The following is a 15,258-nucleotide window of genomic DNA, read 5'->3' as shown; positions in this document are numbered from 1 at the left end:
TACAAAGAAATGTAAGGTCGGGAATTCAATAGGAAACAAGAGTGACCAGGTTAGCTTGGGTACTCATAAGAAAAAGGCAATACAAATGGACCCTTCTCCAAGTTTGTCCACCCTAGATCCAATAGAAGAGAAGATTATGTTCGATATGGATGATAATTGGGATTCTTATTTTTGCAAGTGCATTGACATGGCATTGGAGCTTTGGTAATGCATGGGAACATGCAAGTTACATGAACACATTTCATTCTATTAATAATGGGAGCTAGGGTGCTCTTCTATAGTCTGTTGTTGTTGAAGTTTCCAATAGCGGTACTAGAATACAAGAGAAGTGGAGTGGCTTGACTTTTTAGAATATAGAAGTATCAACCAATAGACTATGTCTCATTTTTCTCTCTGGATGATGGTGGAAGATACAAGTGATAGAAACCCTAACCCCTATGGGTATTTATAGGGTTCCTAACTAGGCTTAAGTGAGTTAAGCTCACATGGGCTTTGGTTAATTAATCTATCTCAAATTGTATCCTAATTGATTAATTAACCTAATAGTATTAATTAATTAATTAATTAGCTTAATCCAAAGACCTTGTTCACTTATCCTTGTACAATCTTATGTAATTACCAAAAGACCCTTATGTATAAAAGTGAACCTAAAACCAATCACACCCTCATAACCTATGCCAACAAGATATATGAGCTCAAACCGGGGACCATAACTCCAATATCTTATGTAAATAACAACGAGACATTGTGTACTCGGGTTTGTGACTTGTTATCAATTGTGTTCAGTCTCCCTATGAACTAATGTTCGTAATCTAACAAGGTAAAAATTGTCAGTCTTTTAAGACTACCTCTATTATCATTGAGTTACAGATCCTTTCATTATGTGTTCGACTAACATGTCTTAACTCTCAAAGAGTTTATGTCAAGTTCTACTTAAGAAACTAAAATAACCATAGTTTCCATGAACACACCTCCTTAGAACCACCTAAGGGGACACATTGTCTCAATCCTATGAGATATCATGGTGCTTCTATTCAGAATACCTATTGCCACCAACTTCCATCAATAGTGATCCAATCCATAAAGAATATATTATCAACTTACGATCTCACCCATAGGTCAAAGTCATTGCTAACTTTGGCACAAACTCAATATTCTCTCAAGGTTGAGAGACAACACAATGAAGTAGTTTGATAAGGTCACAAATACTTAATAACCTTAAGTCATGACTCACCATAAGTCCTGTCCAATGTGTAACCATACACACTAGTGTACTCACCATGGAAAACTCATCTCGATATTAAAGACCAGTTATCCCTCAATTAGAAGGTGGTGGCGCACTATAGTCTCTAATAAGTTATCTAAACCCACAAACCGATTTTGAACAAGTCATCTATTTGCAAGGAACCCATGACTTGGATCTTCCCTATAACTCATAAATGCACTCAAGTTACATATACTGCAAAAGAAACAAGAATACTCATAAAGTGTAATACATGGAATAAGGATAGATAAAAGTGAAATTGGAATATCATTAAATAAATAAGGAATTTCGAATCTATTACATCATGTCATGTTTTTAAGAGCTCCATCCTAATACAACCTTCACACTTCATGGACAGTACAAAGCAAGAATTTGGTTGGGTTGATAACAATTTGCAGAGTGCCTTGTCTTTGAGTTTGAAACCTTTTCCTATATTCAATGATTCTAATGTGAGCTCTAGCTTCCTTGGTCCTCAGTAGTTAGGCATGCAATTTTCATTGGAAAGTAAGTGGAAAAGGTGTCTTGCAAATAATGTGTACATTCAAGCCGAAAAGGCATGAGGTACTCCCTTGATGACAATCAGGTTGTCAAAAAACAGTACCTAGCTTGTCCATGTGATTTACACTCTTAAGAGATGTGTGATTGGATTATCCTAGAGCCCAATGGAAGAAAATGGGAAATCATGTTGCCAAGAGCAGCTGCAGAGGGAATGAAAGTGAGAGATTATGCTTAGTGTGGTCCTGATCCCACATCTGTTGCAGTCATGACAGAGGATGGCACTGCAGCTACTGGTCTTATTATTGTAGGAGCATCGCCAATCGTTGTACATATGACTAGGAAATCCAGCTTGTGACCCAATAAGTTCAATTGTGGTTGGAAATTTGTGTAGAATAGTAGCTATATTTCTCATCCAAGGAGTTGTTCCATTCGCGATGATGATAAATGGGAAGTTATATGTGAGTGCCCTCTACCTGCAGAAAATGATAATCAGAAAGACTATCCATCTTCTTTTCTTTGTTGCCCTGGCTTTAACCTAAGATTCTGTTGCTTGCATTGGACACTAAAAGGGATGAGTTAATCAATGGCAATTCAACAAATTCCAATCAAAAGATGAAAGCTTCTGTGAGAGCTTTTGCTAAGAAGAGTAGAAGACCTTGGATCAGATAATGAATGTATATATCTGGGACATGGATGAGACTCTTGTATTGCTCAAATCTTTGTTGAATGGAACATATGTAGAAACTTTCAATGGTTTGAAGTATATATAAAAGGGTGTAGAAATTAGCAAGATGTGGGTCCTTAGGTCCATTTTTATGTTGCCACTGGGAAAAAGAACTCCAAATTTGGAATTAGAAATGAAAAGTTGCAATGGTTTCTTGGTGCTGTGAAAGCACATCCTAATGAGCTGAAGCTTGTGGGGGTCCATTGCCATTTGGGGTCTGCCATTACTAAGGTAGGCATTTTCAGGGATGCTGTAGTTCCATTTGGGTTACATCCACATGGTTGAATTTGAAAGCCATAGATTTGGGGTTTGATCTTCCTGGATCACAAGCTCCTGAAAGAGATTCGGGCATTTCTTTGCTAAAATCAAGAAAACTTATTAAGTAGCAGTCTGGAATGTACTTTTTTCCTTCTTTGCCAAATGGATTTCAGTTTGATTAATTAGATAATACAATACACTATTTAATAAAAATTAATTAAATTTTTGTATTAAAAACTTTAGTTAAAATTAATTAAAAAATGTGGTACGATGAAATGAAATAAAACGAACTTTAAAGGATATTTTAGATATTTTATTTAATTATTTTGAAAGATTTGATAACATGGATTGTTATGCTCCATTATTAAGGGTCTCCAAAAAGCCCGCGGCCCGCGGGCCCGAGCCCGGCCCGAGCCCGTTTATGGGCGGGCCGGGCCGCGGGCCTAAATTTAGGCCCCGCCCAGCCCGTAGGCCCGCCCGTAGGCCCGCCCCTTTAAAAAAAAAATACAAAAATAAAAAGTATTAAAAAAAATATTCATTTCAAAATTTTATTCATTGAATGTATAATTACATTTAAAAATGTGGGAAAAGTTTACATCACTACAAAATAAATACATCCCAACTAGGTTGGCACCTATTTATTTGTCAATCATCTGTATTTTTCAACCACAAAAAATAAAAATAAAAATATAATATACATTTAGTCATTATTTTCTGGCGGTGATGGCGAACTATCATGCATCCATGAAGATCTTGATAGTTTTAAAGATTCCATATCGGCAAGCATCTCTGTTTCTCGAATGGAATCGTACATCCTTTTATCTGCTATTTCCCAATCTTTTACACATATCCCTGCTTCAATAACGTCTGGCGCTAAGTTGCATCGTTTTTTACTAATAACTCTTCCACCTGCACTAAAAGCAGCTTCTGATGCAACTGTACTCACAGGAACTGTTAGTACATCACGAGCAATTATAGAAAGCACATGATATTTGTGTTGATGTGATTTCCACCATATTAAAATATCAAAATCTTCTTGATCTTCAAATGGAATTATATCAGTATTAAGATATTTATCTAAATCAGATGTATTATTTGGAGAACTATTTGTTGTCTTTTTTCGACTTTTCAACATTTCTAGAGCTCCTTTATAAAAAGATGAGGAGTTTGTAGATGTAGGTGGTAATTTATTAGTATTAATATCATTACCATATTTTTCTTTATAATAGTTATATAAATTATGTAATAATGAATTTATTTCATTTTTAATTTCTTCAATTTTTATTTGGTCATTAAAATAAATAATTGTTAACCATTCATCCAAAGCTTCAAATTTCAATCTAGGGTCCACAATTAAAGCAATATAAAAAATTAAAGGTATTTCCCCCCAATATTTTCTAAATTTTTCTATCATTGCAAATATTGTATCATTAAATATTTCAAAACTTAAATATTTTTGAAGTACAATAAAAATATTAGTTATTTGCATAATAACTCGATTTGAAGTTGGATAATATACACCACAAAAAATGTTTGTTGAAGTATCAAAAATTTCAAAAAGATCTCTTAAAAGATCTGCAACATGCCTATCATAATCACTTAATGCATAAATATCTGCTTCACAATCATTGTTAAGTAATTGTATTTCATATAATTCGACTACTTTTCTATATTTTGTAATATTTTGTAAAAGTTTATATGTGGAATTCCATCTAATGGCCATATCCAAATTTATATTTTTTCTTTTCATATTTAACATTTTGCAACAATCAAAAAATAATTCATGTTTTGCTTGAGAACTATTAATACTATATGCAATGCCTCTAATTTTTTCCAATGTATCATCAACATTTTTTAATCCATCCTTTACAATTAAATTTAAAATATGTGCACAACAACGCACATGAAATATTTTAGCATGATCTTCTTTTACTTGCCAATATCGTTTTAGTCTATGTATTGTTGTATCATTATTAGCAGCATTATCTAATGTTATTGTCAATATTTTATCACGAATGCCTAAATCTATAATTTCATCATTTATTAAAGATGCTATATTTTTACCACTATGTGGAGCATTTATTAATTTAAATGAAATTATTCTTTTATTTAATTTCCATTCATTATCAATGTAGTGAGCAGTTATACATAAAAAACCAGTGTGAGTTAAAGATGTCCAAATATCAGATGTTAAACAAATATTTCCTTCAAAATTTGCAAAAAAAATTTTTAAAATTTCTTTTTGTGTATAAATTTTTTTCATAATATCTCTTTTAACTGTATTTCCAGACCAACCTTTAAATTGAGGATTAATACCTCGTTGAATTGTTCCTACAAAATCATGAGTTTCCATCATGTTGAAAGGTTGTTCTGCTCTTATTATATAATCAATCATTTCTTCACGACAGTTAGATTCATCATAAGAAAATGTTTTTAAATTTCCACTTTCATTTTTACCTAATTGCATATAATTTCTAATATCTACATTATTTTTAGTTTTACAATTTTCGTGATGTCTTTTTAAATGACTTGTGCCTGCATTTGAGCCACCAGTAAGAAATTTATTACAAATTTTACATTTTGCTTTTATTTCTTTTTTATTATTTTCTAAAATTATTTCTACTCTATCAAAAAAATTCCATATATTTGAAGTAAATTTTTTGTTTGATGATATTTCATCACATGGACTAGATGAAGAAGAAGCACTTGTCATATTATAATTATTGATAAAATATTATGCCAAAAATAATAAAGTAATAAATATAAAAAAAATGTAACAAAAAAATAAAGTAGCAGGGGTGAAGTATGTTACTCAATTAGAGAACCGATGCAGAAATTCCTAGCAAATTTGAACTCTTGGAGCCATCAATGCTTGTTTTGCACCACCAACAATATTGTATAATTTGAGGGAAAAATAAAAGAATTTGAAATATTGTAGAATGTGAGAGAAATAGAGAGAGAAATAGAGAGAATTTGATGAAAAAATGAAAAGGGAGAAGAGGTATTTATAGGAAGGCTTTAGAAAAAAAAAAAAAAAATTGGCCATGTGACCGTTGCCCAACGATCACATGGTAGCTGGGAGTTGGGCTGGAGCTCCAACGGTCACATGACCGTTGGAGCCTTTAATTTTTTTTTAAAAAATAATATACTTTATCTTATATATATATAACTAACTCATTTAGTTAACACAAAAGAAATGTGGCTCAGTTGGTTAGAGCCTTTATATTAAAGCATGAGGGGAGGGGTTCGAATCCCCCCCTCTCCCTTCCTTCCTAAAGCCATTTTGGCTTATTTAAAAAAGCCCAAGGCTTGGCCCGGCGGCCCGGCCCGCTAGCCCACGGGCTCATAGGCCCGGCCCGCTAGCCCGCGGGCTCATAGGCCGGGCCGTGGGCCTAACATTTTTCCATGGCCCATAGGCCCGGCCCGAGCTGGGCCGCGGGCCTCCTATTTACGACCCGGCCCGCCCGTTGGAGACCCTTATCCATTATGGTCAAGTGATATCAATGTAATTTAAAAAATTTGAGGGTGGTTAAGTGTAATTGTCAAATAGCCAAGGGGTATCAATATAATTTTCCTCAAATATATATATATATATATATATATATATATATATATATATTTTTTTTTTTTTTTTTCAAGTTAAAGCTAAACCCACTATCTTTTGAATAAGAAATTAAGGGCCTTAACTTTTCCATTGAACTCTAATTCCAAATAATATCTTAATTTTTTTAAAAATATGAAATAATATCTTAATAGTTTTAAAAATAATTCATTTAACAAAATGTTTTCGAAAATAAAATTTAAAAAGCAGTGTCATTTTCCCTGTAGCCCATAGGCGGGAAAGAGAGAGATTCAGAATTCACAAGAACTCAGAAGAGAGAGAGACGCCCATCACAGCCGGAGATGAAAGCCACTGGCCGCCGTCCTCCGAAGGACTCTATCCGCCCACCGCCGCCAGCACCTCCCTCCGTCGACCAGCACAGCCAATTCAGCCGCAACTCTGATTCTAGTTTTGCCAGCAGCCGCCCTTCCTCCCTTGGAATCAACCGCTCCTCCGCCGGCGATGTCCTCACCAACCGGTCGTAGCAACTCTCCGCCATTCGCACCATCAACTCCTTTCTCGCCTCCCATGTCTCTCCTCTCCCCCTCAAACCCCCTCTCCCCTCCGCCAAAGACATTTCCGAAACCCTAAAATTCCTCATCTCCCAACTCGATTTCCCCACAACCAAACTTGAAGACGATCTTCGTATCCTCAAGCACCTCAATTTTCTGATCAAGCTCAACAAGTCCGCTCTCAAAGCCCCCGGAACCCCACATGCTTGGCCTTCCCTTTAGGCGTAATGCATTGGTTGGTTCAGATCGCATTGTATAATGACCATCTTGTGTCGAACTTGCAGTGTTTTGACAATACTTTTGTGTATGCATTGGATAGTTACTTGCATTATATTCGCGGGGATGATGATGGGATGGAGGCGGTGGATAGGGAGTTTATGGGGAAGTTGGAAAGGGAGAGGGATGCAGTGGCGGAAGGTGTGAAGGCATTGGAGAAGGAAGTGGTAGAGAGGGAGGGGAGGTTGGAGGAATTGATGTCGGGCCCTTCGGCTAAGTAGGTTGTGGAGAAGGAGAGGGGGGTGTTGGAGGAGGATGTGAAGAAATTTCATGCAATAATTGCAGAATTTTCAAGAAGGATTGCATCAGTGGAGAAGATTTTGGAGGAGAAGGAGAAGGAGTTGGGGGTGAAGGTTGAGGAGAATAATAGAATTTGCGAGGAGAATGAAGAGCTGAAGAAGAGGGTTGAGTTGCAGACGTTTAATGCAAGAGATGCAGAGAGGATGAAGAGGGAGTTGCAGGCAGTGGAGAGAGATATCGCGGAGGCTGAGGTTGTGAGGAATGGTTGGGAGGAGAAGTCTTGGGATCTTGACACGACAATTGGGCACAAGTTTAAGGAGCTTGAAGCTCTTTCAATTGAATGCAACCAGGCTCTCAGGAGGTTTTCTTTTCCTTATCCTCTTTGTTTGGCTTTCATACCTCTATAATCCACTCCACTAGGATTTTCTTAATTTCTCAAGTTGCATACTCTAAAGTCTTTCTAGTAATCTTCAGTATGCTTTCTGATAATTAATGAACATGGTAGAATTGTGTTCTTTCTTAAGTTTGGTAATGCTTGGAATTGATTTTCTCTATTCCATTAAAGTCTACTGTGATTCTTATCAACATTAGGTTATCTACCTCCATGAATTAGATTACAAATTTTATTTTATTTTTTTCGTTTTGACTTGTCTGTCATTTATGGGTGATATGAAATACTTTCCTGTTCTTAGCAAACACATTAACATATACAACATTTTAGTATAACTTCAGTGAGAACATAGGATCTGGCTCTGTAGTTATAGCATGACTAGTCGGAGATTCCTAAGAAGGATCCAGCTGCTGTTCTCTGCTTAAATTATTCCAATGAACATGCCCTTGAGGCCTGGCTCAAGAGGTAAAGGGTTGGGAGGGTTTGTGGAAGTTTCAGGTTCAAATCCCAATAGGGACAAAAAAATTTACCTAACAAAAAAATAAAATTTCAGTAGACAAAAATTCAGACCAGGTGAATGTAGTGGCTGAACCATTCAATGGCTTATGTCTTCTTGAGTCACATGCACTATTTCCAAGTAGCCAACTCAAACTTCATTTGTTGTGATTCAACACCAGCAATGGGTAGTTTCTGTGTTGTAATTTGCCTTACCTTCATTTATCTTTTGGGTGCATTACAGCTTTTGTATTGGTTTATGATTTCATTTTTGTTCATCTTCTGTAACCTTTTGAGCTAAATGTTACTCTCAAACTGCTAACCTTTCTGGAGCTTTGTCAAAGTAAGAAAAATAAAAAGGTTTTGAAGGTTAGTTAATGTTCATTCTCGATTTGGCTTTTAAAAAAAATCTCCATTTAACACTTCCATCCTCACAAGTTTTCTAATCATTTATTTAGACAGAGATAAGTGATACAGTTGCCCTTGGCAACCTCTTTTTTTGAGGTAGCCTCCCCTCTCCTCCCCCCCTCTCTCTCTCTCTCTCTCTCTCTCTCTCTCTCTCTCTCTCTCTCTCTCTCGGCATATGAATTTCAACTTGGAACCTTCCCATACCCACACAACCCTTTGCCTACTGAGCACTGCCTTAGGAGCCTATTGTTTCCCTTTGGACCATGCTCTCTTTAATTTTTTGAAGTAAACTAATAGTGATGAAGAGGCAACACTAAATACTTCATTTTCGGGAGCATATTTGAATTGACAAATTAGCATGCCACCTCATGCAACTCTTTCAACCTATTAAACTACAATCTATTGTGTGATTGAAGTATTTTCTCTTGGATGGTTACCAGGTTAAAGTTAGGAAATGTTTTGCAGTATGTGTTGAATGCCAAAGGGTCTTCGCCTGCTGAGGTTTTGGGAATTTATCACAAATCAACGCTTAAGCCTGCACTTGACTCCTTTGCTGATGACATAAATATAAGCTCTATGTCAAAGTTGGAAGAGTTGATTTCTCTTCAGCAACAATCAGTTGAAAATGCTGCTAAAATTGAAGCAAAAAGAAATCATCTTGCTGCACTTCAATCCAGTAGTGATGAAGTAAGTGAATTACAACTCATTTTTCTTGTTCAGCAGCTATGCATTTATATACCTCTCACAAAGAATAAAAAACTATGCCTTTTTTATATGCTTTTAGGGTGTCAACAGGAGCAGCCAGATTTTCACTTTGTTTTCCTAAAAATTTTAAAGGGTAAAAGTATTGATGATGTTAGATACAAATTAACTCCAGGAGACAAATTTTAGAGAGGATGATGAATCCTCTACTCGTAAAATTCTCAAAGACATTCCTGAAATCTTTGGTACAAATAAAAAGATTGATCATGTTACAAGAAAGAAGAACTTCGCAGCACATAAAATTTTGGAAAGAATGACAGACCCATAAAATTCTCAGACACACATCCATAAGGATACAGATGGAGGGAGCGTGCACATAGTTGGAGCCAATGGTCCCCTATTGAATATGCAATTAACTGAAGTACAAATTAACTCATCCTCTTTTTGCTGCTCTCAGAAAAGGCCAAACTCTCTCTCTCTGTCTCTCTCTATCCATCTATCCATCTATCTATATAACAAATGAAAGCAGGTCTTCTTTACCTAGTGGTCTGACTTTGTGAGCAATACCATTTCTAAAGTACCAGCAGTAGCATATACAATTGCATGGTTGTTATATTTCATGGATGCCACTCCAGGAAAACTAAAGTTGTAATCGTAAGCTTCTATGGTATTTTCTTTGCAATCTAAAAGACAAAATTGTTTGGAATCTTGCTTTCCCCTTCGTTTAATTTGTTTTTTGAATTGTGATTTCCCTATCCAAAAAAAAAAAAAAGGTTTTCTTGAATTGTTAGTAGTTGAATGCACAATAAGAAAATTTCTTGGAAAATCAATTCTTGTGGTTAAATGGATTGGACTACAATTGGAATTCCAAAAGGTGGTAATTTAGATGTATTCAAATTTTGACAGAAAAATGTTGTTCCTAGAAATTCCATTGGGATAGAATATTGCTAAATTTCAGAATGACTTAAATGAAATATGGGAGATAAAATAATTGGAAAGGAGTATACTACCACCTGATGATCAATCTAAAATTTGGTACAAAGGGCAAATGTTGTGTCAAATACACAAGCAGTTGTCACTCAAAATTTGATAGCAAGAGCTGCTTGGTCTAACCACCTGTCTAATGGGTGATCATAGTTTTAAAAGTCGTGCTTTAAGTGGGCCTAGGCTCAAGGCGCCACCACTCCCAAGTTATATCGCATGCTTGCCAAGATATGTGCCTTATTGAAAAAGTGCACCTTGTCAGCTTTACTCTTCCTTTGTAAACACTTCTTTTTTTAAATTTCTAATTATATACTGAAATGTATATAATTTCATTACTTTTTTATTGAATGCTTCTTTTAAATGTTTCAAATCTTAAATTTTTTATTGATCGGATTAGATTTTGAATCATATTTTACAAAATTGATGTGTATCCTAGGTCGCATTTCACTTCATTGAGGCGCATGCCTTGTGTTGTGCCTTGCGCTTAAGCTATAGGAGACTTTTGCATCTTAGGTGTGCCTTGCGCCTTTTAAAATTATGTGGGTGATGAAGGGGATAAGTTGAGAGATAAGTTTGTTATTCCTCCTAGAAACACTTCTTGGGAAGGTTGCTTTTTGGGAAATCTGAGCCGGTTGGGGCTTATTAAGGGACAATCATGGGCATTTTGTATCCATGAAGCTTTAGGGGTTGTACTCTTCTGGTTGTAGATGAAATCTTAACTTCTGGATGCCCTAGATAGACATCCATTTTGTATCCATTGCTAAAAACAATTATTGTATATGAGCAAAGCATGTATTACCCACATTACAACTTTTTGGCATCAATGGATAGCTCAGGTTGGAATGTTCCTTTGAACTAATACAAAGGGTGACCCAAAAAGTGTGCTATCATAGTTATGTCAGATTGGTCCAGAGGACTTGGAAGTTAAATGTCCAATAGTATTTATGTGGGGTGCATGCCATTGTTTCTGAAGTCCATTGATCAAGGTCAGATGGATGCTGATCAAGGGCCAGCTTGTTGTATGGTTTTGATATGGTACCTAGGTGATGTGAAGATATGATGAATAACAAATATAGGGAAGAGGGAGAAGAAGAAAGAATAAGAAATACGAATACATGTTCATTTTCATAATGCACGTATCTTCAGGATGCCCTAGATGCACATGCTCCAAATGCACAATTCTAGAATTGTGTCCACTTTTAAAAACCAGACATGTGCTTTAGAAAAGTGACCCAAAGATGCTTTAATATAATTCAGTTGAGAATAGGCGATATTTTCAAATTGGATTAGAAGGGATGATTAAACTGTTGGACATATTGATGTAGGACAACCCTATTGGTTGCCTACAATCAAATAAGTGGGCTAAGGTTTTTATTTTTTAGGGTTTAAGGAGAGGAACAAGGGATAAAGTTTATGATAAAGAAAAATAAAATAAAAAAACATTGAGAAAGAAGATACGAAGAAGAAGAGATAGAAACTTTTGAGTCTCACTAAGGCCTTTTAAAAGTCTCACTTGGAAGAAAATCAAGAGTCTTACCATTGAAAATTGCAAAGTATGCAAGAAAGTGTAATACTATTAATTATCAATCCATTACTTTGATTTACATCAATTAGCTTTATTTATAGGTTTCTCTAAGAAATCCAAAGCCTATTAGGATTCTAATATAACCTATTATGACTCTAATTCTCCTCTAAATTATTTAGCTATTCCTAATTTGATTCCAATAAATACTAATTCTAATTTTACTCCAACTAATACTGATCCCACTTAAAGTTTATTTGTGCCTTCCTTTCCGTTTTGAATATACTTTGAAAGGCTTTCCCCCATCACATGTCTTGGGATGTATGACATGTAGCTCCCTAAAACCTTGGATCTAGCTAGTAGCTTGGGTTGTTCCTTCTATTGGTCCCTTCATTTAGTGAATCAGGTTGCAGATTGATTGGCTCAATGTGGAGCCATGCAAATGGACTCTTTTGTAAGGTATGTTTTACCCCCTTCAAGTGTACATTATCGCTATATTTTGTACAAGTTCTTGTATCATCCTTGATTAGTATAACTATCTTGCTACTCTTGTTAGGTTTTTCCTCAATTTTTAATCATCCTTTATATTTTGAAAGGGTTTCTTATCCTTCGTTTGTAATCAAATTCATATCAATGAATGATTTGTTTTGGATAAAATAAAAATAAAAATCTGCTGGAGATGTCAATTGTTATTGCACATAGGCAGTCAGGCCCCAAATTTTCAAAGTAGCTTTGATGGCCTATAAAACACTTAAGAAAAATTCTTTTTGGATGATAATTACTCCCTACAAAGGATTGACTACATTTGATTCTTTTTCCAAGTAAATTTTTTAGCAAGTAATTTTCCAACTTGCTGATTGGAAATTATTGTTAAGGTTTTGACTATATTCAACATTAGCTTAAACAATGCTTGCATAACTATGCCATGTAAGGTTATTCCATTATTAAAGAACTCCATTATTAGTGTCAAGAGCTATTGAGTAGTGTCTTCCTAATAATGTGATTTTATTAATAAGCTATCATCCATCACAGAATCACTCTTTGTTTCTGATGGATTTGATGTTTAACTTGATTTTTCAACATAAATTATTGGGTTACACATTGTTTAATCTAATTGCTTTTCGTTCATGGATATTTATCTTCTGGTTGATTTTTGACCAGGAATCAGAATGAATACTTTCAGGCTATTGTTGTACGAGGTTAACCATGGATGAATGATCAATTTGTCAGGTGTGCAACGGAAGTTAAGAAGTTGGTGGAGGATGTTGAGATAGAAACCCATAATGTAGATATAGTGGAAAGAGAAGTGGCAGATGTTCTGGAGGTATAATTTTGTTCTTCTTGTCTTGAATAGTTAGTTAAGGATATCAATATTGCCAGGGTGGATGTCGTAAACCTGAAAGAAACTTATTTTAACATAAGTTGGTTTCCCTTTTCAGAGCTAAAAATTCCTACCTGGCTCTATAATTGTTCTTGATTAATGTGAATAATATTGAAAAATTCAAGGGATTCTGAGTAGACTTTGATGTTGTCATGAAGACGTCCAAATTGAAGTTGCAGGAAGCAATCAAGCAAAATGAGGAAGAAATTCAGATATGTGCTTGGGAACTCTATGCTTTGGTTGATTCAGTTTCGAAATACAAAGAGCACATGGCATCAAAAATTTCAGAGATGAAGAGCAACCTTTCAGAAACAGCAGGAGTTGTATCAGATTCTTACAAAGGCTCCTTGTCAGCACAGTTTGGTATCACTTTGGATACCAGCCACTGACCCAATAGATTATTCCTTTCTGTGACACGAGTTATTTTTCTTTTTCCTTTTCTTTTAGGGTAATGGACTGATTTGTATTGTATGTATACTTAAATATTTGGTATTAGCAACTTTCCCTGTGGTAACAGTGTGGCTCGGGTTGATAATGGTATAAAAGATGAGCCTAGGGTTTACAATGGAGCACGGGTTGGATCTGAATAACCATGGAAATCATGTTTGTAACTCAGGCTATTGTTTTGCATTTATTATGAAAAATGTATGTCAAAACCAATTTAACAAATGTAAATTAAAGGATGTGCCAAGATATAACTTTCCATTTCGAGTTTAGCCCATCAAAGAGTGGGATGGAGATTAGAAAAAGGCACAATGAGATGCAAACATTAACAATGTGTTTCGGTTGGAAAATGTTTTTCATTTTTCATTTATTTTTATTCTCAAAAAATAGCTTTTATTCCTATTTTTTTTCTTATCTTGAAAATGCCTTAACTCAAAAGAAGTGAAAATCAATTTTAAAAATGGAAACGATAAATCACTTTTTTGTTTAAATTGTTTTCATTTGTAAAGAAAACATAAATCAATATTTCAAAAAATAGAGTTTTAAAAATAGAAAATATGGAAACAACAATTTTATGTTTTCATAATTTTCTAAGGAAATATTAAAATCGTCTTCTAAAAAGGTGAACAAAAAAGGAATGAAATCATGTAAAAGACTTTATGATGCCTATTTGCCATGTTCCTTTTTATTTTATCTTTTATTTTTCATTTTTTATATTTTTATATTTGTCTTTTGATTGAATAATTCATTTAAAAACTATATTTAAATAGGCGTTTGGTAAAACTTATTACTTATTACTTAATGATTTAAGTTGATTTTAAGCTAAATGGTTCTTGAACTGTAAACTTAAAACTTTTATTCTGAATTGTCAAATTGACATAATTCATCCTTATTAATTTTAACTAATAATTATATTTTCACTAATCCTAAACAACAAATTTATTTGTTAAATATTCATATTTAAAGCATTAAAGATACAAGTACAATCATAAAAAATGAGTCATAAATGTAGACAACTAAGGTAAAAAAGATTTGAGATTAAGAATAAGTTAACTATTTTAACTTAGAGTTAATTTTATTGAGACTCTTGAGGTTTAGTGTAAATACATTAAGTCATCGTAAGTTTCAAATTTCAATTTCATCAATTAGCATCCCTATAAATGTATTATGTATATAAATTTTATTTTTTAAAGAATAAAATTTAGTTTTTAGTGAATTGTTAAACACTCCTATCTAAATTTTTACTTGAAATCTCTTAAAAAAATAAATTTTTTAAATGAAATAAATTCATAAGGGTACTAATTGATGAAATTTGAAAACAACGGTAATCGAGTGTATTTATATTAAACCTTAAGGGGTCTCAATGAAATTAACCTTTTTGACTTATTACTTAAAGTTAAAAATAACTTTAAGTTGTAATATTAAGTTATTTTATCAAATATGCTTAATCTCTTTAATGACTTAAATTAAATTATTAAGTCATTAAGTTGATTTACCAAACACCCTTAAGTTAACTATTTTGACTTAATGTTAATTTTATATTATAATATTAAGTTAT

The 15,258-nt window shown here is 34.1% G+C and overlaps 1 pseudogene; it reads left to right on the top strand.

Moving 5' to 3' along the window:
- Positions 1-6,561: 6,561 nt before the first annotated feature.
- Positions 6,562-13,777, top strand: LOC100248017 (kinetochore protein NDC80 homolog; annotated as a pseudogene).
- The last annotated feature ends 1,481 nt before the right edge of the window (positions 13,778-15,258 follow it).

The sequence above is a fragment of the Vitis vinifera genome, chromosome 12 (genome assembly GCF_030704535.1).
Source record: "Vitis vinifera cultivar Pinot Noir 40024 chromosome 12, ASM3070453v1".
Classification (NCBI taxonomy): Eukaryota; Viridiplantae; Streptophyta; class Magnoliopsida; order Vitales; family Vitaceae; genus Vitis; species Vitis vinifera.
The sequence above is the reverse complement of the archived record's forward strand: the minus strand, read 5'-3'. Positions and strand labels throughout refer to the sequence as shown.